This window comes from Crocuta crocuta, unplaced genomic scaffold (assembly GCF_008692635.1).
Source record: "Crocuta crocuta isolate KB4526 unplaced genomic scaffold, BGI_CrCroc_1.0 scaffold11, whole genome shotgun sequence".
NCBI classification, from domain to species: Eukaryota; Metazoa; Chordata; class Mammalia; order Carnivora; family Hyaenidae; genus Crocuta; species Crocuta crocuta.
Window position 1 is genome coordinate 8,850,301 of NW_027528624.1, and position 21,975 is coordinate 8,872,275.

At 49.5% G+C, this 21,975-nt stretch overlaps 1 long non-coding RNA gene across 1 annotated transcript; it reads left to right on the forward strand.

Moving 5' to 3' along the window:
• The first annotated feature begins 11,579 nt into the window (after positions 1-11,579).
• LOC144224194 (uncharacterized) lies at positions 11,580-15,968 on the forward strand. The gene is made up of 3 exons (XR_013332979.1): positions 11,580-11,657; positions 15,196-15,338; positions 15,897-15,968. It is a non-coding gene; the product is annotated as an uncharacterized LOC144224194 (long non-coding RNA).
• Positions 15,969-21,975: the final 6,007 nt, after the last annotated feature.

Below are 21,975 nucleotides of genomic sequence, written 5' to 3' on the forward strand. Positions count from 1 at the left end.
TAGTTAGGTAGAAGATGAAAGTCAACAGGCAAATAGTCCATTTTTCACTTGTGTTCCACACTGTCATTCCCAGAGGCACATAGAGTTCTTGAGTGGTGTGGGGATGCTCCATCCAAAATTATTTCTGCTGGTGAGAGTCTGAGGTCACAGGCAATGAAAGTGACCCTGGTTGGCAGTAAGATGGTGCCCTACTGGACCAGAGCATGCTACATTAACTGGGAGCCAGAAACCAGGACTTTTCTCGAACAAAGGCCCAGAATATCTGCTGCCTTAGTCTTGGCAAAGCACTCCGAGGCATGGTCTCTGAGACTGGATTTCTTCTGTGCACACATCATTCTTCTCCTTCCCCTTTAAAAGGCTATTTAATTTCCATATAACTGTGAAGGCTGGAAGCGTGCTTGGGACCAAAATAGCACCGATTGTGAAAGAGCATAACCCTGGTTAAATATTCGCCTCCTTTTACTGTGCTCTGTGGCCATTAAGTATTAATGTATTGAAGTTGTTGGGGTTGAAAATATGGGTCATCTTTTGGAGAGTGGGGCCCTGAGGCAATAAGAGGTTAATCCTTTGTCAGCGGCCATGTCAATCTACAGCAAAACCAGGTTCAGAAGCCGACGTGTTTATTTCCCTTGGCTGCACTCAGTTGGACACTGAGAATGTTATTACTAAAAGATCAAACCTTCATCTCAAGCCAAATTCCTACAGAGGGAGGGGAAGGGACGGACAGCTGGCTTGTTTTTCTGTTGTGTGCCTGGGCTAATCTATACATACACCCAGACCTGTCTTTAGAAAATGTCTGTGGGACTGTTGTATTGAGAACAGCATACGCACCCGTACAGGGCTAGGAAGATACTGACTAGATCAAGGATTTCCCCGCCCCCCTAGGTATCATCAGGGGCTGTAGCTCTCTTTGGTCTTCTAAATCTGCTAGGGAAGAAATCTGCCTGCTCCAGAAATTGATGCTGTCTGTCAAGGACACAAAGAATTGGTGTCTTTCTCTTGGGGGCTGGGGGGGGGTGGCTTCTGTCACATTGGCAGGCAGAAGTATAACTCTTTTGGGGCCATAATGGGTCGATACCGTCAATGTGGTTTGAAGTTTACATTCAGCTTTTCTTTGACTAAAGAGATGAGCATAAGGTATAATTAAAGCTTAGGAAATGGTGTCAGCACTTTGCTCACAGAAAGTGTGAGTGGAGGCGGGTAGCCCGAGGGGCCAGACCACGTGACCTTTCTGTGCAACTTTCTGGGACGGTGAGCCTTCGCCCTGTACTGCTTGGGTCAAAGGCACTGCTCATTTGGACCGCGCTCAACTCCCGATGTTCCATGCAAGGAAGGTCAGTCTTGGAGAGGCCCAGAGGTTCAGGGTCCCCAGCCCTGAGTGACCCAGTTGTGGCTAAATTATTGAGCCCGAAGTCACTCACCTCTCTGCGGGCCCCACTTTGGTCTGTCACTTAGAAACACATGTCCACGTTCCTTGAGAGGGACCCTCGTGGGCCAGGCAGCCAAGCCCCCTCCATGGCACCAAGCCTCTGTGACCCTGTGCGTAAGCCGCCAGCTAGAGAAGGAGCCCGGATCCCCGCAGGCGTATCCCCCCCCCCACCTCACCCCACCTGAATATGACACGGAGTTGGCTAGGCTGCATGTGAACGTGTGAACGTGTGACGACCGCTGCCAGGCAGCTAATAATTTCTCCCAGGTCCGGTGACCCTGAGAACGTGGGGACACACATGGCCTCGGCTCCCCCTAGTGGCCTGCGGGACCCCATTCAGAGCTGTACGCCTACCGCAGCCAAGTATGTGCAGCACATCCCGGACCCAGCTCTGTCCCCCGGAGTCTCTTCACATCCCGGGGTCTGGTGCCCTTCATGCCCAACAGCACAGGCACCAGGGGGTTCCTGGGAGCCCAGGTGCTTTGGAGAAAGTACCTTTGACTCCTGCCTATGAGAGCAAACCTACCTACCATTGTCTCCCGCCTTCCAGACCACAGCTGGGATTTGGTGGCCTGATGGGAGGCTGGGCGCATGACCTTGTGCAGCAGGATGGATGCCAGCACCTATGCCCAGGCACCCCTGACGTCTTGGTTTGGATCTTAGATGGATGTTGTGAAAACTGTTCCAACAAACATTAACCTGCATGGCTCTCCAACAACCAGAAACAACACAACCAGCATCAGCAAAACCAATCAAAACACCAGGGCCAACCACCCCAGAACTGAACAGGGCTATCAGGGCTCCTGAGCGGCCTTCCTTCTGCTGACAATTAAGAATGACTTATTGGGGCGCCTGGGTGGCTTAGTCGGTTAAGCGTCCGAGTTTTGCTTAGGTCATGATCTCGCGGTTCATGGGTTCTACCCCGCGTCGGGCTCCGTGCTGACTGCCAGCTCAGAGCCTGGAGCCTGTTTCAGTCTGTGACTCCCTCTCTCTCTGACCCTCCCCTGCTCACATTCTCTTTCTATCTCTCCTAGAAAAAAAAAAAAAAAAAAAAAAAAATGACTTATTGGAGGGGCCTGGGGGTCTCAGTCGGTTGAACATCCAACTCTTAATTCTGTCTCAGGTCACTGTCTCACGGTTCATGGGTCTGAGCCCCATGTCGGGCTCTGTGCAGACAGTGCTGAGCCTGCTTGGGATTCTCTCTCTCCCTCTCTCTCTTCTGCCCCTTCTCTATTCTCTTTCTCTCTTTCCAAATAGATAAATAAATAAATATATTTTAAAAAATAATGAGTTACTGGACTGTCCCTCTGTGTCTCCACCTGCATAACGAGCCTCCCCCAGAGACTGAGATGATACTTGGAGACCGATGAGGAGGTGTCTGCCACAAGGTAAATCTCAGCCACTCGCATCAGGAGCGCACCCAAATCACACACTTCTGTGTGTGATTCCTGGTGTGTTCATGCTTCAAGATTCTGCCAAAGTCAGACTAATTTTGCTTTAGATTTTAAGAAAAAGGCAGTGCTGTCTGCCATGACCCTCCTCGAGCGGTGTCGAAACGCAGCATGTATTTATGGCTCATGCGGCCATTGGAAATAAGAAGCTTTGGAGAATTGGATGCCTTCTGAGTGGAGTCATGGGATATTCTTATTTGTAGGCGGCTGGTTAAATTCTGACCTGAGTTATCTTGGGATGGCTTTTAAGTGGCCCTCATGAGATGCATTTCGGGCTCAAGCCCAGTCCCTCCAGGACACGTGTCTGCTGAGAATGTTGGCACTGCTTTAGGAAAACTCTGGTGGCGAGACCAGGCCTCAGATCAATCAGTCCGAGGGCCCTAAAGATATCCCAGCCCCAGAAAGGCCACGTGCAGTGGGCTCAGACAGAAAGGCAAGGAAACCAGCCACGCGTTGTTAAGCGGAAGAGCCAGACATTGAGGGCTCTTGACCTTGGCCCATCTCGGCCGGTTCGTAACATTAAATACAGTGGCCGGGGGTGGGGGCCAGAGCCTTCAATAGGGACTGTGCTGTGGGCACATACTGGATCATCTAAATGAGCCCCTTGAATGAACCCCTAGGTCTTCGGCTGACTGGGTCGTAGCTTCCAGCTTCCGCAAGCGATCCGCTCAGTGCTGAGCCTCCTCCCTTCCCCGGGCCGGACCCCTTGCTTGCCCCCACCTTCTTTGTCTCTGCATGCTGAGATTACATATTTTTCCCAGGGCATAAATAAAGTCGCTTGCCTTTCTCAAGGTGACTAATTGTAAAGAGTCGTGGGACATGGAGGAAACTGTTACTAAATTTACCTACTCGGGAAATGCATCATGTCTCTTCGGCATGAGATGGAATGTCGCTGTTTCCTGAAGGGGACCCTCATGATCATCCTTCAACTTCTTTAAAACAAAGAAATTTGCTGAAAGGAATGAGATATTTTTCCGTGACTTCTTACTTTTCCTTACCCCTATCTCTGGCGATGATAGGGACTCAGATGTATCTAAAATGAAGCTAATTTGGGCGACGGAAGGGGGGAGTCGAGGGGAGGTCCTGACGAACTCCAGAGTTTAGCGGATGCCATTGGGACTCAGCTTTGGGACGTAACAAAAGAAAGGCCTGGACAAAGTCTTCTCGGAGTGACCTCTGATGATGAACTTGGCCTTGCCTCCTCTCCCCTCCCCTGCGATCGGTGTGTCTTCTCGCTGGCTGCATGGGGAAGGCCTTGGGCACACCCCCTCTCACCTCCCCCTTGGGGGGTGTTGTTACCCCGGTTGACATCGGGTGCGTGCAGGGCGGAGAGTGGGGGGGGTCATCGCGGTCCCTCTCGGGCACCTCTGTCCCCCCAGTAAGGCGCTGCAGCTGCGACACCTTATGAAAATAGCATTACCATGTGTAACGTTCCGTAAATAAGCGGGCAGCGACAGCCGGGACGCCGCGCTCATCGCCGCTTTGATGTAGTAAGAATTGCTGTATTTTTAGGGGCCTCGGGTTTCTGGCGGCTTGTTTTGACTCAGCAGCCGCTGCCTTCCGAGGGCTCTCGGACCCGGTTTCCACCTCTGCTCCCCTCCGTGCTGACAGCTGTCGTCCTTTGACTCACAGGAAAAACATTTCTCCACCCTTCCCCTCCCTCCCGGCTCTNGCCCCGGCTAAGGGGGGGCTGCGGGAGGGCCCCCCGCTCACGTGCGCACCGACGGCCGAGCAGCGAGTCTCCGAGAGCTCAAGGCACGTCCTTGATCTCGTGATCGCACGGATGACACAGGGCGCAGGGGACACGGCGGCTGCCTCTACTTTGTGACTACCCAGGGGGCGCCTCTCGGACTGGACTTGACCTTTCCAGCCCCGGCTCCGGCGCCTTCCCCGCTCTGCGCCCGGGCGCAGGCGCGCCCTCTGGTGGCCGGGACAGCTGGGCACAGGCTTTTTCTTCCTCATTCTGTCTCCCTCTCCTCTCCCTTCTCTCCCTCTCTCTCCTTCTCTCTCCAACTCTCTTTCTTCCTCCCTCTTCTCCCTCTCCAACTCTCTCTCTCCCCTTCTTTTACAACACTGTTAAGCATATTCTCAGCTTTCGTGCTTTCCTGTAATCCCTGGAGTGACAAGTATTCGCTGCTGTTTGAAGACGTGTAGGTGGGACTTTCACCATCATCCTCAGGTGTTCAAGCCCCAGTCAGGCAGGGCTCATCCCTGCAAACTCACACGCTGGAAACATTTCTTTCTTTTTTCACTTAATGTGTATTTTCGAGAGAGAGGGAGCAAGAGCGTGAGCAGGGGAGGGGCAGACACAGAGTGAGACGGAAGATCTGAAGTGGGCTTTGCATGGACAGCACAGAGCCCGACGTGGGGCTTGAACTCACAAATCACAAGATCATGACCTGAGCCGAAGTCAGACCCTTAACCCACTGAGCCATCCAGGCGCCCCTGGAAACACTCTTTTAAAGATTTCCTTGCCTTCAGGATTCTAACCCCTCATCCTGATTTATTCCTGCGGCTCGAAATTAAAGGAAATCTCTTAAAATGGGTTTGTCTCCCTACTTTGTTCAGACTGTGTTAAGAGCTGCCGTCCGGATACAGGCCAGAGGCCGAGCCCCTCGCAAACCCCCATGTCCAGCCTGTGTGTGCAGACAGCTGGCTCCACTTTGCTAAACTTTGGGGTGCAGAGGACACAGCCTCCAGGGACTGACCCCTGGGCCAATGTCCCCCTGCCTCCCTGTGCTGGCCTCTCTGTGGGCGTCAATCCCTGTTGCTGGTCCATGACCCCCTCCGGGCCTGTGAGGCCTCCCCAGCGTGGCCCGGGGGGGGGGTCTCTCTGCCTTCAACCATTGTGGACTCTTCCTTTTCTAAATCTCTTGGTGTTTTCCCTTCCTGCCATCATGTATCTTGTATTTTCTTGTAAACAACTCCGAACTACCTCCCGAGATTATCCCTCGTGCGTAGGGGCCAACCTTTTACCTTTCCTTCCGCTCTTTGCCTCCTTGGTTAACAATGGTGTCAAAACAGCACTCTCGGTGAACCACCGCGAGCTGTTCTGTTTACCAAGGTCATCTTGTGCCTCAGTTTACCTGATCCTCACGATGACTTTGCAGGGTCTCTGTTGCTACTTTTATTCCCACCAAACCCCTGCAGCAAAGCGTAGTGAGCCCGACCTTGGCCCTGGTTCTACACGAGGAGGGTGGGGCTGGGACTGCACTCCCGGCCACGGATTCTGTAGCCTCCCTGGGTCAGTCCTGGGGTCTTCCGACCCCGCCGTGTAAGCTGCTGCCTGATGCTCATCGTAACAACCAGAATAAAGGGCTAGTTAATTCCCTGTTTTCAAATGGGAGTATAGTAAAATACTTGGATAAGCAAAATTCATTTTAATTTAATTTTTTAAAGTTTATTTATTTATTTTTAAAATGTTTTTTATTTTTATTTTTGAGAGAAATAGAGACGGCGTGACCAGGGGAGAGTCAGAGAGAGAAGGAGATACAGAATCTGAAGCAGCTCCAGGCTTTGAGCTGTCAGCACAGAGCCCGACACGGGGCTCGAACCCATGAGATCATGACCTGAGCCAAAGTTGGTTGCTTACTGACTGAGCCACCCAGGCGCCCCAAAGTTTATTTATGTTGAGAGAGAGAGAGCAGGGTAGGGACCGAGAGAGAGAATCCCAAGCAGACTCCACACCATCACTGCAGAGTCCAATATGGGGCTCCATCCCATGAGCCATGAGATCATAACCTGAGAGAAAATCAAGAGTCAGATGCTTAACCGAATGGGCCATCCAGGCGCCCCTTATTTCATTTTTAAATATTGCATATTATTGAATGTTGGAGGAGATATAGAGCAAATGCAAATTAAAATCTCTCTCTCTGATATTCTCCTTTGGTAGATAAATTATCTGCATATACCAGTTAGGATGTTGTAGCCTCCAAATCTCTGAGAAGCAACCAAACTGGCTTAAACAGGAAATCGATTGCTCACCCCTACTCGGAGGGTATGGACAGTCACTCAGTCAGTGGCTCCCAGCTCTGATAGCAATCGCTTTGGCATCTGCCTTCCTTCAAATAATGGTTTTATTCTCGAGTTGGTGGTAACCTAGGATTTCATACTTCTGAGACCCGCTTTGAGACAGGTGATGTTCTGAGCAGGAGAATAGAGTCGTTTACAGAAGCTTCCCTGGAACAGCTAGAAAGAGTTTTCTTGGGGTTCCCCTTCGGGCTTGCCTTTGTCCCACATCTCATCCTGTGGATCCCGCAGTGGGCGGCCTGGTCCCAAGGCTGGTCCACCGCCACAGCGGCGCCGCTTTCAGCGCAGGGAGGAACATGCATGGCAGGTGGAGAGATCTCTTGAGGACCAGCTGGGATTTCACGAAGAAGGGGGAAGGCTGTCCGCCGGTGAGGTTCCCGGCCTAGCGTGGCCAACTTTAGTGTTTAAATTTTGTTTTGGTTCCTCACTTGTGCGGATGAGTTTATATTGTGGGTGACGTGTGCATAGTTGATTACTCAGTCTCTCACAACAGTGGGATGACCGGGGTGTAGGGGAGTGAGTCTCAGGCCATGGCAGAGAGCCCAGCTTAAGTCAACTTGCTCTCTGGATTGTTTGGTCTTGCGGCTGTATTTTTAGTGCTCTGCCTTCAGCATTAATTCACCGTGTGCTTACTGAGCCCTCAGCTTGTCCCTGGTCCCGCTCCAGGCTCTGGAGACAGGGCAGTGAGCCAGGCTGCGAGGTTCCCCCTCTCTCGAGCTCGCGTCTTAGAGGAGAAAGGTCAATAAACAGATTAACGAAAGGGATCCCTTAATAACGGGAAGTGCCATGTAGCAAACCAAATGGGATGCTGTGAAACGGAGGAGCCAAGGAGTAAGGGAAGAACGGGCATCGTACTTTGCAGGACTTGTTGTTAAAGAAAAAAACACAAAAAGCAACAAAATAAAAACCCACCATGGAGGGGTGCGATGCTGGCCCCGGGCAGGAGGCTGCTTTGGCTACACGGTGGTCAGGGAAGACTTCTTCACGAGTGACTCTGGGAATGGATTCTGATGAGTGCTGAATTCCAGCCATGATCCTGAGGGATAAGCAGTGTGGCTTGTCACGGACGCAGCAGATAGGGACAGCCTGGGGACAGAGGCCCAGAGCGAGGCCAAAGGGCAGAAATACCATCGAAGCACATCAGATGGCATAGGCGACCTGCAGAGGTTCAAGATCAAAGCTTGTGCGGATTTTATTCTCTGCCAACGGAAGGTCTGAAACAGAGGCATGTTGTGACTGTGTTTGTGCTCGGAGAAATTCACTCTGGTGTTCGGGCAGGAGGAAGAGAGATCCGTGGAAAGACTATTCCAGTTACCTCGGGGGTAGAAAAAGATCCAGACTCAAATGAACATAACCGAGAATCTTTGTGTAGATGGCGAAACAAATGTTTGTATCCATGGGATCATATTTATTCTATTGAATCAAACATAGATTGTATCCACTGGATGTCCGTGGACTTTGGGTACCTTACTATTTATCACACTAAGCTTGCGTGTCTACAGTGTATGTGAAATACAATGCCACGTAGTTATGTTTATTTAAATGTGAAAATACCTGCAGTATTTCTGTATCAGGAGAACTCACCTCTGCTCAGTGTGGCCCCTCTTCTCCCTCCAATCTGATGCCTTGTGGGCTTTAGTACAAATTCGACCCTGCCCTGCCTGTCCTTAGGAGCTCTGAGCCCTGATCGGGATGGTGGACGGCCTGTGGTCCTCCCACACGGCCAAGACTGCCCCACCCCCCTCGGTGAGCTGCTTTGCTGGCCCTTGGGCCCAGGAAGACCTTCACCAGGACTCTCTGCACCTCCGTCACAGAGACTGTCACCTGCCACCAAAACTACCACTGCCTCCTTTTTCTCCAGGGTGCCAGGGTCTGCGTGCTTTTCTGGGGGCGGCGGCGTGAGCCCCAGGGTGCCAGGGTCTGTGTGCTTTTCCGGGGGCGGCGGCGTGAGCCCCAGGATTCCAGGGTCTGCGTGTGCATTTGGGTGTCTGCACAGCCTGCCCTCCACCCCCTGGGCCCTCCACACACTTTGCCGGACACAGGGAATGGAAGAGCAGTGGCAGGTACCAGGGCGGGTATGGGTCCAGACCCTTGTCACAGGATCAGGTGGGTCCAGCTTCTATAGCTGGCGGCCATCTTTCTAAGCCTCAGGTTTCCCCTTTGTAACAGGGGGTAAGGGCGCCTCCTGTGTTGTGTTGGGGGCAGGTCCCCAGACTGGACGCAGGGCCTCCCTTCCCGCAGCTGTGGAGGCTGGGAGATCTGGGTGTGGACACCGCCGGCTTCCTCAGAGTCCCCTCTCGTTGGCTCGTACATGGAGTCTGCTCCTCCTGTATTGTCCTGACTGCCGCTCCTCATGAGAACACCAGCCAGACGGGATTAGGACCCTCCTCCAAGATCTCATCTAACCCTATTCACTTCTTTATTTTTATTTTTCAATTTTTAAGTTTATTTATTTATTTTTTTTGGAGGGGGGAGAGAGAAGAAGCAAGGGAAGGGCAGAGAGAGAGGAGGAGAGGATCCCAAGCAGGCTCCATGCTGTCAGTTGGGAGCCCGATGCGGGGCTCGAACTCACAGACTGTGAGATCATGGACTGAGCCACCCAGGCGCCACAAACCCTAATCACTTCTTTAAGGACCCGGTCCTCGGTGGGGGTGGGGACTGCAGTGTGACTCCGAGGGGACACGGCTCAGCTCACAGCTCCCCTCGGAGAATTACTGCACATGTCACGTGTGACCACTCACACGAAGCTTTCTGTGCCGTCCGTGTGGCAGGCAGTTTCTGGGTGACGTGGGCTCTGCACTGGCTCCCGTTGGAGGTGAGGCTGCAGGGGCTCCGCAACCAGCCGCCATCCGCACGCTGTTTCCCAGGCCCTTGGTCCCTCGCTGCTGCTGTTGTGTGGGCCGAGTCACAGGCCTGTGTCTTGTCCCCGCAGAGGATGCATGCTCTCCAGCCGGGACTGCTCTTGTCCGTTTGCAGATCTCTCTGGCGGGTGTTACCAGGGGGACACCTGTACCAGTTACGAGTTGAAGGAGAAGGTGTGAAGTTCACTGGCGGGATGTGTCCATGGTCTGCGCCAGCTGCATGCCGGCTGGGGGGACGGAAGGGCGGAGAGTGCGAACCCCAGATGCCCTTCGTCCCGCCTCCTTCAAAAGCCCCAGGAAGCACTCATAGCTTCTGGAACCCGACGGAGCTGAATCCCTCAGATCCCAACTCTGCCCAGAGTGGGCCCTGCTCTCGCCAAGTGACACAACCTCTCTGAACCTCCGTGTTCCCCTCTTTCTTTTCTTTTCTTTTCTTTTCTTTTCTTTTCTTTTCTTTTCTTTTCTTTTCTTTTCTTTTCTTTTCTTTTCTTTTCTTTTCTTTTCTTTTCTTTTCTTTTATTATTTGTTTTGTTTAAGTAGGCTTCATACCCAGCACGGAGCCCAATGCAGGGCTTGAACTCACAACCCTGAGATCAAGACCTGAGCTGAGATCAAGAGTTCAGACGCTTAACCCACTGAGGTCCCCTGGTGCCCCGCGTTCTCCTCTTCAACCTTGACCTCCCCTACCTCTGCTGCACTGTTTGGTGGTAGTTTCAGAGACCTACTCGGATTACCCGAGACAATACAGGGCAGTGGGGTGTAAGCGATCCTCTGGGGCCCCCTCACCTTTCCTGCCCACGTCACGGGCCTCTCGTGAGCGCCCACTCCACTGCCTAGCCCTGGGTTTGGTGTCCAGCTCCGCTTACTACATGTTTGTGCATTAAAGACATCATGTGATTTGGGTCCGCTACTATTCTGCCTTTAGGTTCAAATTTACTCTCTCTCAAGAGAGTTTGAAATTGGCGGCTTTCTTTAGAAACGGAGAGATTCTTTAGTCAAAGAAGGCTATAGAGCCCCCGTCTGCCAGGCGTCGGAGAACCCACAGCCAAACACAGCCGGAAATCTGCGCCCTCGTGGAGCTGAGATGGGGGCTGGGGACGTGGAGAGAAGCAGCGAACACACAGAAAACCCAGGGTGGTGAGTACTGGGCAGGGGGTGAGGTGGCCGGGTTGGGAGGGGCCGCCCTACAGTAAGTGGCGGGTCCCGGGGGCCTCCCGAGGTGACTCCTGAGCAGAGACAGGAGGCAGTGAAAGGAGTGAGCTTCCAGAATCTTTTGGGGGAGACACTCCCAGGCAGCGAGAAGAGGAGCCCAAGAGGCCAGAGGTGAGAATAAGGACACATGTCCCCGGGGTGGCCTGGGGCTGCGGCTTGGGGGGGGGGCCCTGTGGGTGGTGGGGAGGCCCTGAGGGCTCCGGCAGCCACCTTGAGCGAGCACAGAAGGAACCAGAATGACCGGAGCAGAGGAAGGAGGAGGCTGACAGTGCCTATGGTGACTGGCTGCCTTCTCAAGTGGGGGGGGGGCACAGGAGGCAGGTGGGGGAGGGGAGGGGCCAGGTGGAGGCTGCACAGTCGGAGGGGGAGGAAGGGAGGATGGAGAACCCTCCTTTCTCTGTCCCGTGGGAGACAGAGTCTGTTGGCTTCAGCTTGGAGAGCTGAGTCCCGAGTCGGATTCCGGTCACCGCGAGGCTCTCTCACTGATGGTGACCCGGGTCGCCCCGTGCAGACCATGTCCTTGCTGAAAAGCATTACATCCATGGCACCACCCCCCTGCAATGTCGCTCTCTATGGCCTGTGCCAGATCTGGGCGTCCAGATGGGCGCACACATGTGAGTTCTTCTGCTTCTGGATGAGACCACGCTTGTTTGTCTACACCTGGAGACCATCAGGGTGAGACATATTTCTTTTATTTGCAGGTCTGCAAGTTTGCAGGACACAGCGCCAATTATTCTCTGAGCCTTTTTCTGTCTAAGCTTTTAACTTTAAAACCCCATTTTTATGTATCCATATTGTGCCTGATCAGGAAAGCTTCTATCTTCCAGGGATTTTTTTCTCCCCTCCTCCCCTTTTTTAAACTGTTATTAGGTACTAAATATCTCCTTGGAATGAGAAACGTTGAGTTTAGAATGTGTTAGTAAGGCAATGGGTAAGAGAAGTATGAAATCATCCAGTTTTGAAACAATTTTGTTTGTCTCTGCGATGCCCGGAGGTACGCACAGTACCCACCGGATGCAGAGGAAAGAGCAGCATCCTTCTGACTCTTTCCTGTACGTCTGTCTGCCACTTCCCTCTGTGTTCTTTTCTCAAATCCAGACCCTTTTTTTTTTTTTCAGATGTAAAAAGCACAGAGGAACATTTCCTTCAGAAAGGTAGCCTGAGTTGCTGATGGCCCCCACCCAGGATGTGCAGAAGTTTTAAAAAACGTTTTTTNCCCAAGATGAGGACCACCCTTTACTCTTTTTCTGATCTGCTGAAGGTCCTTGTTTCATGTCTTGTACGTAGGGAGCCCTCAGGAGATATTTGTGGATTGTATTTGAATCTTCCCCCCAAATCCAGGTCCCAGAAATCGGGACTCAATGCGCACAAGCCCAGAATCTCAACCACTTCCCGCCCATTGCTTACCATAGGACGTTGCATGTGGCAGGTAACCTTTTAAATAAAATTTGTGTCATTGTAATTCTCTCCGCTCAGGGTCACACCTCCACCCGCCACTTGAGATGTCTGAGGACCTTCTTGAGGGTGTCTAATTAACTGGAAGTGCTAAAGTGGCTGCGAGCTCAATTTTCCTTTTTCATCTTCATTTTTAAATTTCGAGGGCCTTTTGAGTCTTGGTATTTAGTAAGCTCTCCCTTCGGGGCTTGTTGAGATAATGTGTTGGGGTGACCCACAGCTGATCCAGGGGCGGTATTTTCTTTAAAAACCTCATTATTGATGAATTTAAGGTTACAATGGGCTGGGTGTCCGCAAAAGATGAATCATTCAGCAGGATTCGTGGAAAGCATCAAACTGTGGGGATGGGCACAATTCAGAAAGAGGAGAGTCAGTGACAAGCTATTTTGTATTTGCCTGGCAGTTGAAAAGAGGGTTTAAAATCATGGGAAGTCCCCAAGGCCCCCATTAATAGCCTGTTTCATGTCTTTGATTCTTGCAAAGTAAAGATATTATGCTACAGAGTCTCCTAAAATTAAGGAGACATGGGTGAAACGTATCACATTTGATTTACACATACTTTAGTTTTTTTCGTGAAGTCTGGTTAAGCTTGGAGCTTTTCTGTTATTTTACTGTTTGCATTGGTGTCTGGATAGATGTTTGCCTACATTTTAGCTTGTGAGAATGTGGTGGTTGTTGTTTTTTTTTCCTAGACCGGAAAACATACCAAATATCCTTGGTTTTCTACCTCAAAAATTCTTGGTTACGTTCTCTTGCTCACAATGTTTTGTATCCAAGAAAGATAAAAAGGAGGAGGGAGGCATAATCCCTGGGGGGCCTCTCCTGTCCACGTGAACTCAGCCAGCTGGGCGCTCAGGAACCTGGGGGGACTTGGACCCACAAACCCCCCCCTCCCCCATGGAAGGCGTGGGTGGCTCTTCTTTCTTTCCCATTCCATTTCCTGGCCTTGAAATCTGCTCTCTTTTTCTCTCAGTTTCCAACTTCCCGGTGGAGAATTAGCCCTCCTCCCCGGTTCTTTCTCGCCTCAGGCAACTCTGTCTCCTTTCTCACATCAGGAGAAAATTTCAAATGTGTACAAAGCCTCCAGTTCATTTGCCAACATCATTCTTCCATCTTCCCAGAAGAACAATTCTTCTCAGAAAGTCTACTTCTTTTCCATCCTGGAAATTACAAGTTGTACCCTGATCAAGTAGATGCTCATATTATTGGAGTGTGGGGACTCTCAGTCCTCAAAGCCACCATCCATGTTGGGATCGTGCATCTTTTATTGATTCCCTAAGTTTTTATCAAATTCCCCTTCTCTGTGCAGAATTGCCCTCCTTCTGTGATTAATTCGAAAGGCCAAACCTATAGTGTATTTCATATTACCTTTTAGATACTTGTCTTCTGAGAGGGAGAAACAAAACTGATTTTGTTGATTTGTGCATAATCGTGTTGAGCTTTCCCATGGAAAGACACCAATGTTTAGGTGTGTTTATGTCTTGAAAAAAAGGAGTCGCTGCTGAGTGCTTCTTTCTGTTGGTAAAAACTGATAACAAGATTGAAAATGATGCGAACTTTCTACGGTACGTCTTAGCCTGTTGTCCTGGAATTGTCTGGGAATTCATATGCCTTCATTATCAGGCTGTCATTTTCTTGTGGGTAGGACTTTTGGATTTTCCTTTATATTCTCACACATTGGGTCATAGTGATCTTTCAGTTAATTTTTTTTAAATAAATAAAAGAATGATTTACCAGATATGTTTGAGGAGAATCTAAATAAATGAATGAGTGAGTGAATGAATGAGCGTATCTGGGATTTTTTCAATTGATTTCGATGCGGAATCAAGGTTTGGTTCCAGACTGAAGGGCATGTTCGCCTCAAAGATTGTCTAATTCTGTCCTCAGAATCCATTCTTTACATTTATGTGTGGAGGGAATAAAATAGAGGTGTGTGCAGAAGGGTTGAACACTCTTCATAAAAAGTGAGGAGAGATAGGAGTGGAAAAGATGGTGGGCAGATGTGAGCCAAACAACTATAGACTGTGAGGTGGCAGAAAATCCTGGGGGGTCAGAGAGCACAGGCAGATGGCATGGAATCCGGAAGGCACAGGATTCCATACGACACTGTGATTTCTAGAACAATCTATACCATGTCATATGACATGAAAACTGACGTCCTGGATTATGGGGCTTATGGGTGGGACTGAGAGTGGAGGAGAGGATCTAGTAGATATTTCCAAGGCTTCTAACAATACTAGACACAAGGGTATCAGTTTTGAAAAATAAGAAATTACTACTCCTGTGCACTGATTTATCAATTATGGAGAAAGTAGCGTGGTTTGCAAAGTGGAAAACACATGATTAAAACATTTTTTTCATGTTTATTTATTATTGAGACAGAGAGAAACAGAGCATGAGTGGGGGAGGGTCAGAGAGAGAGGGAGACACAGAATCCAAAGCAGGCTCCAGGCTCTGAGCTGTCAGCACAGAGCCCAATGCGGGGCTTAAACCCACAAACCATGAGATCATGACCCGAGCTGAAGTCAGACACTTAACCGACTTGAGCCACCCAGGCGTCCCATGATTAAAACATGAAAACAAGTAACCAAATGTGAAGTTGTCCGTTCCAATGTAGAATTGTGTGTTTTTCCCTAAATCAAAACCAAACCTCTCCCCCACCCCCCCACCCCCCAGACCCTCACNGGTTCTAAAGTTTTAGGATCATAGGCTGCTAATGACAGAAAGGGATTTGGAGAATATCTGTTATTTCTCTTAGGAAACAGACGAAGGCCAAGGGTCCCTGGTTCTTTGGAGGTGGAGACAGGACTCAAATCTGCGTCTCTTTATTGCTTTACTAAATCCTCGCCCACATCTGTTGGTGAAACTGCTGCCCCAGGCCTGAAGTCATCCCATAAAATGGTAAGTGATCCAAGCCTACCAATAACTTGTGTGACGTGTGTGTGTGTGACTGAACTGAACAAAGACAGAGGCATGGGTGTCTATGCATTGCAGCACGGAATGGCAGAGAAGGTTCTGGTAGGCAAGGCTGGAAACAGGGACTGTGAGGAGGCCAGGGAGCTGTCCACAGGTGATAGCTTGCTGCAGCCTCATAAGCAACCTCTGAGGTAGACCTGGTCCCACGTACATGATGGGGAGGCAGCCAGAGAGGCTGAATCCCCCCACTGGGGCTGTGCGCCTGGGAGGTGGCCTCACTGTGATTCCAAGTGCGGTGGTATCTCTCTCCCAAGCTGTGTGTTTTTTGGTGATGATGTAGGGTGACGGCGCGTGCGGTTTTGTGTGTTTTAGCGGTTGTGGTGACTGCAATTATGTCCCCCTCAAATTCATATGTTGAAGCTCTGCCTCTGAGTGCCTCAGAATGTGCCTTTATTTGGAGACAGGCTCTCTATAGGGGGGAAGCAAGTTAAAATGAGGCCATTGCCATGGGCTCTGATTCAATAAGACTTGTGTTTTACAAAGGGAGATTTGGAGATTGCCACTTGAACATGAAGACGGCCATCTACGAGCCAGAGACAGGGGCCTGGAACAATCCCTCCCACAGTCTCAGAATGAAACAACCCTGCAGACACCTTGCTTTCAGCCCCACCCATTGGGCCAGCCTGTTGTCAAGCCACCCAGCCCCTGGGACTTTGTGACAGAGGCCCCAGGAAGCAGTATTAGGGCATTCTCAGTTTTTATTGGCCTCTCTACAGAAGACATTTGTCCAAGTCCAGCACAAAGCTAACTAACATGAAACTTTCTTTTCCTTTATAATGGTAAAATATATAGAACATAAAACTTGCCATTTTATCCATTTTTAAGTGTACCATCAGCAGCACTGACTACATTCACCGTGTTGGGCAATCAGCACTATTCATTTTCAAAACGTTTTCATCATTACAGACTCTTTCTCAATCTGTCTGCTAGATGTATATAGGCTTCTCGGATCTGTTTCTGCACATCTCTGATTGCGCTTGTGAGAATATCTATCAAAAATGACATTACAAGGACACCTGGGTGGCTCAGTTGGTTAAGCACTTGACTTTGGCTCAGGTGATGATCTCACGGTTCGTGGGTTCGAGCCCCGCATCGGGCTCCATGCTGACGGCTTGGAGCTTGGAGCTGCTTCTGATCCTTGTGATCCCTCTCTTTCTGCCTTTTTCCTGCTCATGCTGTCTCTTCCTCTCTCTCTCAAAAAATGAATAAATATTTAAAAACAAATTTTAATATCACTATTGTCAACTGGACAACCAGAATCCACAGCACACATTGGAAGATGCTGACTGTGAATTCTTCCACTGGCTTCCTACGGGGCCACGTGCTCTGCCCTCCCCCTGCTTCCTGCAGCACCTGCCAAGCCACCCCCTTGCTTTCCTTCATCCAAGCCTGCTTTGGCCACAGGGCCTCTCCCTCTGCACAAATGGTCTCTCAGGTGGCACTCAGCGTAGTCACTCAGGTTCGCTCTGAGCTCACATGTCACCTTCTCAGAGGCACCTTCCTGACCCCCCTTCTCAGAGGCACAGGCTAACGCGGGGAAGGGGCAAATGCAAGAGAGGCCGTGCTGGGGTTCCTGATTGTTCTGGATCTCAGGATGCTATGCCTTCTTTCCTTGTTCTAAGCAAGTTCTGGTTTGAAAGAAAGAGTGTGGCTTCTAGGAGCTGCTGGTGCTCTGTTCCCGGTCACAGACGTGACCTTAATCTGCCCCACACCCAGGAATTCTTGCTCATGGTCACCAAGGCACTCTGTCCCATGGAGAGGCAGGGGCTGCTGAGGACGGACGTGCATGTTGCGTACATCACCTCTGCTCACACACATGCCCCACTGCCCCTGAGACTTCATCGACAGATCACAAGTTCAAAGATAGAATGACGGATTTTAGGATGTGATGGCATTAAAGGGAAGTGCAGGGCCCATAAGACAGCCTGGTGGCGGAGCGGGATGGACACAAATCTACAGGTTCACGCCCTCCCGGAATTGCCCCACATTGACAAATACACCCCCATCACCTTCTTGTTTTATCTTCATGTTAACTCATCGCTCTTTGTTCAAGACCAATTTCTCAGCCTTGCTTGTAGAGCCAGCTTCCTCTCATGCTCTGCAAGGTCTGGCCTGGGTTTAATCCTGCTTCTCCTAGACTTTCTGCCTCTCACCTGGCATCACTTCCACATCTATACCCTTCTTCAAGTCTTCCTCACGCAGTGATGACAGTGGTCCCCACCGAGAAAACTCCATCTTCCCATGTGTCTCCCTCTCCCTTGCAACCAGGCTCCGGAATTCTTTCCCTTGCACCCTCTCGGGAACATAGTTTACAGGATGAGGTTCAAGGTCATTGCTCTGTTTGTTTCAACACCTCATCTCCATAGTCACCCTGCCTGAGTTCTGGTTCTCATTCTGCAGGTCACAATCCACGTAGGCACCAGCGAGTCAGGAGGGAATGGTTCTCAGCACAAAGTCTCATATTCTTTTATTCCAAGGGCGTCACTTGATTTCTCAAAGCCCAAGGGGCTGCAGCAAATCCAGGGCACTGACTGGCTGTGTTTACAGAACAAAAGACGCAGGGAAAAGTAAAACTGTGACTACACAGTTGGGTGTTTGGATTTTAAGATAGGAAATAATTGAGATCATGAGGGTACCTGGTATCTGAAGTAGGATCATTAACCTGATATATTCAACCTGTACCCTGCATGGGAGCCCCTTGCAGCCACCCACCTCGGAACTTGAGCTTCCCAAAGACCTCATGTCCCACGGAAGGGGCGGGTCTTTGTCTCAGGGTCCAGGCTTACTCTGAGTCTCCTGAGACTCCCAGTAGAATTGGAAGCTGTCCTTAGGCAAGAGAGGAGTTACCTGAGGATTGGCAGGAGCCTGCTGGTGGGTGATTCCTAACAAGGACCTCAGCAGTCACTGCCCAGCCAAGCTGAACAGAAATCAGGGTCCAACCTCAGGAGGTCGGAGCCATGAGTCAGACTCTGGAGGACCCCTGGGTCCTGACTGGGGCTCCCTGAAAACAAGGTCTGAGCTCATCAGACCCTGCTGACACCCTCAGGGAATAGCCACAGGCAGGTGAGGAGGCTCCTTGGAAAGGCCAGTGAGGCAGAGGCAGCTCCTGGTCATGCAGACCCTCCTCTCCCCGACACCATCTCGGGAAGGAGACTGAGGTAGGATACGACCTTGGAGGAGATGCGACTTTGGAGGAGATGGTGTGGTCCCCTAACTGGGCGCAGATGGCCTTGTAGGGATGCTAAGACCTCCCGGGACAAACATCACCAACGGAACCAAATGGTGCCTTCACACGCTGACTTATTCAAGCAGGTGCTGGGTGCCACCCATGTGGAAGAGCTCAATCAGCTCGTCTCCTGCTTGCTGGGAACATGAGCTCTCTATTAACCACTGCTCACACCTTCCCCACGGGTCACCCAGAAGACAGATTTCTCTCCACAGGCTAAGAATATCCTGAGACACCTCTCTCTTCACTGCGTGGACACCATACCAACAGCTCAGGAAATGCATGTGCCCTTAATGAGAAGGTCTCTCATCAAGGTGGAAGGGAAATCCTTTGAACTCGCATTGGGTGGGACTAGACAGTTGGAAAATCTGCCTTCCTATCTGGAAAAAAAAATGAAATAGTGCAAATTTTCTAGTTCAAAAAGTCCTTGGGTCCTGATAATATATTATAGGATTAACATTCTGCCCTAGTCTTAACTCTGACCAGTACCCCCCTGGGCTATTCCCATAGCCAGAGGTCATTGTTAACAGTTGCTTTGTTTTAGAATATTTGACCCAATTGCATTATACGAAAAGCATAAAAGGAGACACAGTTTTTTTCTAACATTCTTTCCTTCAACTATTATTATTACTACTACTACTACTCTAGTATTATTATTAGTATTATTTTGCAACTTTATGGGTTGAGATTCTGAATTTTCTTCTGGCTCATGTTTAGATTTTGATCAGTATCCTACGGGTTTCCAATCGTCGGTACCTGTTTAGATAGACATGGGCACATGGGCTTGTCTGCTTGGGTGTTTAGTTCATCCAGCCTATGATTCTTATTTCTTTGGATTCTTACCCTACCCACACAAATAATTATATTAGCAAAGAACTAGAAGCTTCTTCTTTTCAGGAGTCATTGCCAAATTATTTTCTATAAAAAATGTCAATATGTCAGCCCTCTGTACTTCCTTTTAAAACTTAAAATAAACCAGGGGCGCCTGGGTGGCTCAGTCGGTTAAGCACCTGACTTCAGCTCAGGTCATGATTTCATGGTTCATGGGTTCTAGCCCTGCGTTGGGCTCTGTGCTGACATCTAGCTCAGAGCCTGGAGCCTGCTTCGGATTCTGTGTCTCCCTCTCTCTCTGACACTCCCCTGTTCATGCTGCCTCTCTCTCTCTCTCTCCTCTCTCTCTCCCTCTCTCTCTCTCTCTCTGTCTCTCTCTCTCTCTCTCAGAAATAACTAAAACATTTAAAAAATTAAAATAATCCAAATCCCAAACATAGAAGATGGGATGGTTAAAGAATACAATAACAAGAAGATGCTAAAACAACAGAGAGTTCACATAGTTTTGTATAAGATGGCTACACCGCTTTTTGGTCATCCCCATGAATTCTACTAGACTGAGTTTATTTCTAGATTGGATGGTTTGCATAGTTTTCTGTTAAACTTTAATTTTCACAGAACCCAGGGCCAAAGATCCTTTCTTAGTCACATTTTAACTCACCTCCTGAGTATCTGCAACCCTTCAGTAAATGAACAAAGGGATTCCCTGAGGTAGGGAATGAGGAGTGGACAAGGCCATTGAGAAAGTCTTCCCTTATTTATCAGGATACGTAGCCTTGGGCAAAACTTTTGATCACCTTGGTTTCCCTAATTTTCCAAAACAATGGGCTTTAACCTTTTGGGGTTTCTTTCCCCCAGAAGTGACTCTGTGACTATCAGTTCATGAGCACAAATCAGTATACTTTAACATTTTGTTGTGATAGGAAATACTACCACGTATGCCTTGGTTAGCCAGGCAGAATATTTTAATAGCTTGATTTCTACATATTGATTCCATAGGATGTAGACATTTTTTGGTTTGTATGTAGTGGGTTTAATTTACCACTGAAGATACAGCGATTTCTAAACTGTGCTTAGTGTCTTTTTAAAAAAATTTTTAATGTTTATTTTTGAGACAGAGAGAGACAGAGTGCAAACAGGGGAGGAGCAGAGAGAGAGGGACATACAGAATCCAGAGCAGGCTCCAGGCTCCAAACTGTTAGCACAGAGCCTGACTCGGGGCTCAAACTCATGAACCGTGAGATCATGACCTGAGCCAAAGTCGGATGCTTACCTGACTAAGCCGCCCAGGAGCGCCTCTGCTTAGCATTTTAGCCACACCACCTGAACATTCTTTAGGGAGATTGAGACCTCATGGACGTGTGACATGTGTAATAGCCCAGACCCCTCCCTCCATCCATAGCTCAGAAGAAAACCACACTTGCTTTAATGCTCTGCTGGTGCTGCCCAAAATTCTTACCAATTTTATCTTTGCCCTTGTATTTTGTACACGAGCAGAGAAGGTACACGCAACATGTATGTCCGCTGTGCCACACTGTCACATTTGCATGTAGCCCTTATAACGTGACATAGGATTCCTGTGGCCCCACACGTGTGGGCCCACGAGACCCAAAGCGAGGACAAGGTGTGTCTGTGACATCTCTGAATGTGTAGAGGGTTGCAGACAGCCCCAGAAACCACGTTTCTCTTTTGAACAAGGACTTGCTTCAAAAGCGAAATGGTAATGCCAATCTGAGACACGGAGTGGCCAAGGTCCCTATCACGTCCCTTCTAACTAGTGTTCACTTTCTGCATTAACCGACCAGTTAAGCTGCAAGTAATGACATAGAAGGAAAAAGAAAGATCGGGTAATCTATCGTTCCTTTCCCTTTCTGTCTCTCCTTCCTCACCAGTAAGCCAAATGCAGAGAGTGTTGGTAAAATGTGCACCCAACAAGGAGCGCCTGGGGAGCTAAGTCGGTTGAGCATCTGACTTCAGCTTAGGTCATTATCTGACGGCTTGTGGGTTTGAACCCCACATGGGGCTTTGTGCTGACAGCTCAGAGCCTGGAGCCTGCTTTGTATTCTGTGTCTCCCTCTCTCTCTACCTCTCCTCTGCTCACGCTTGCTCTCTCTCTCAAAAATAAATAAGCATTAAAAATATTTTTAAAAGAATGTGCACCTAGCAAGAAGTGAAATAAATATAGTTGGCTTGGTTTTGTGCCGCGTTTCTGGTTTTGTGCAAGGTCCCCACTGTTCTGATAAGAACAAAGTCCATCTGCCTGTACGGGCTGAGAAATACGAATGCACACTCGGGTGATTCCACATGCACGTTAAAGAGCTCATACTTTCATCCAGACCTGGCTCAGCCTGATATAAAGATGAATGGTAAACTTCACGTTAGTAATTAAGGCATACATTTACTTCTCATGTCAATAAAAATAAGTGAAATAGACGCCATGGCCATTGCAGAGAGAGACCACTGAGGAAAGGACGTATGTTTAGCAGCGTTCATAGCACTTTTGGA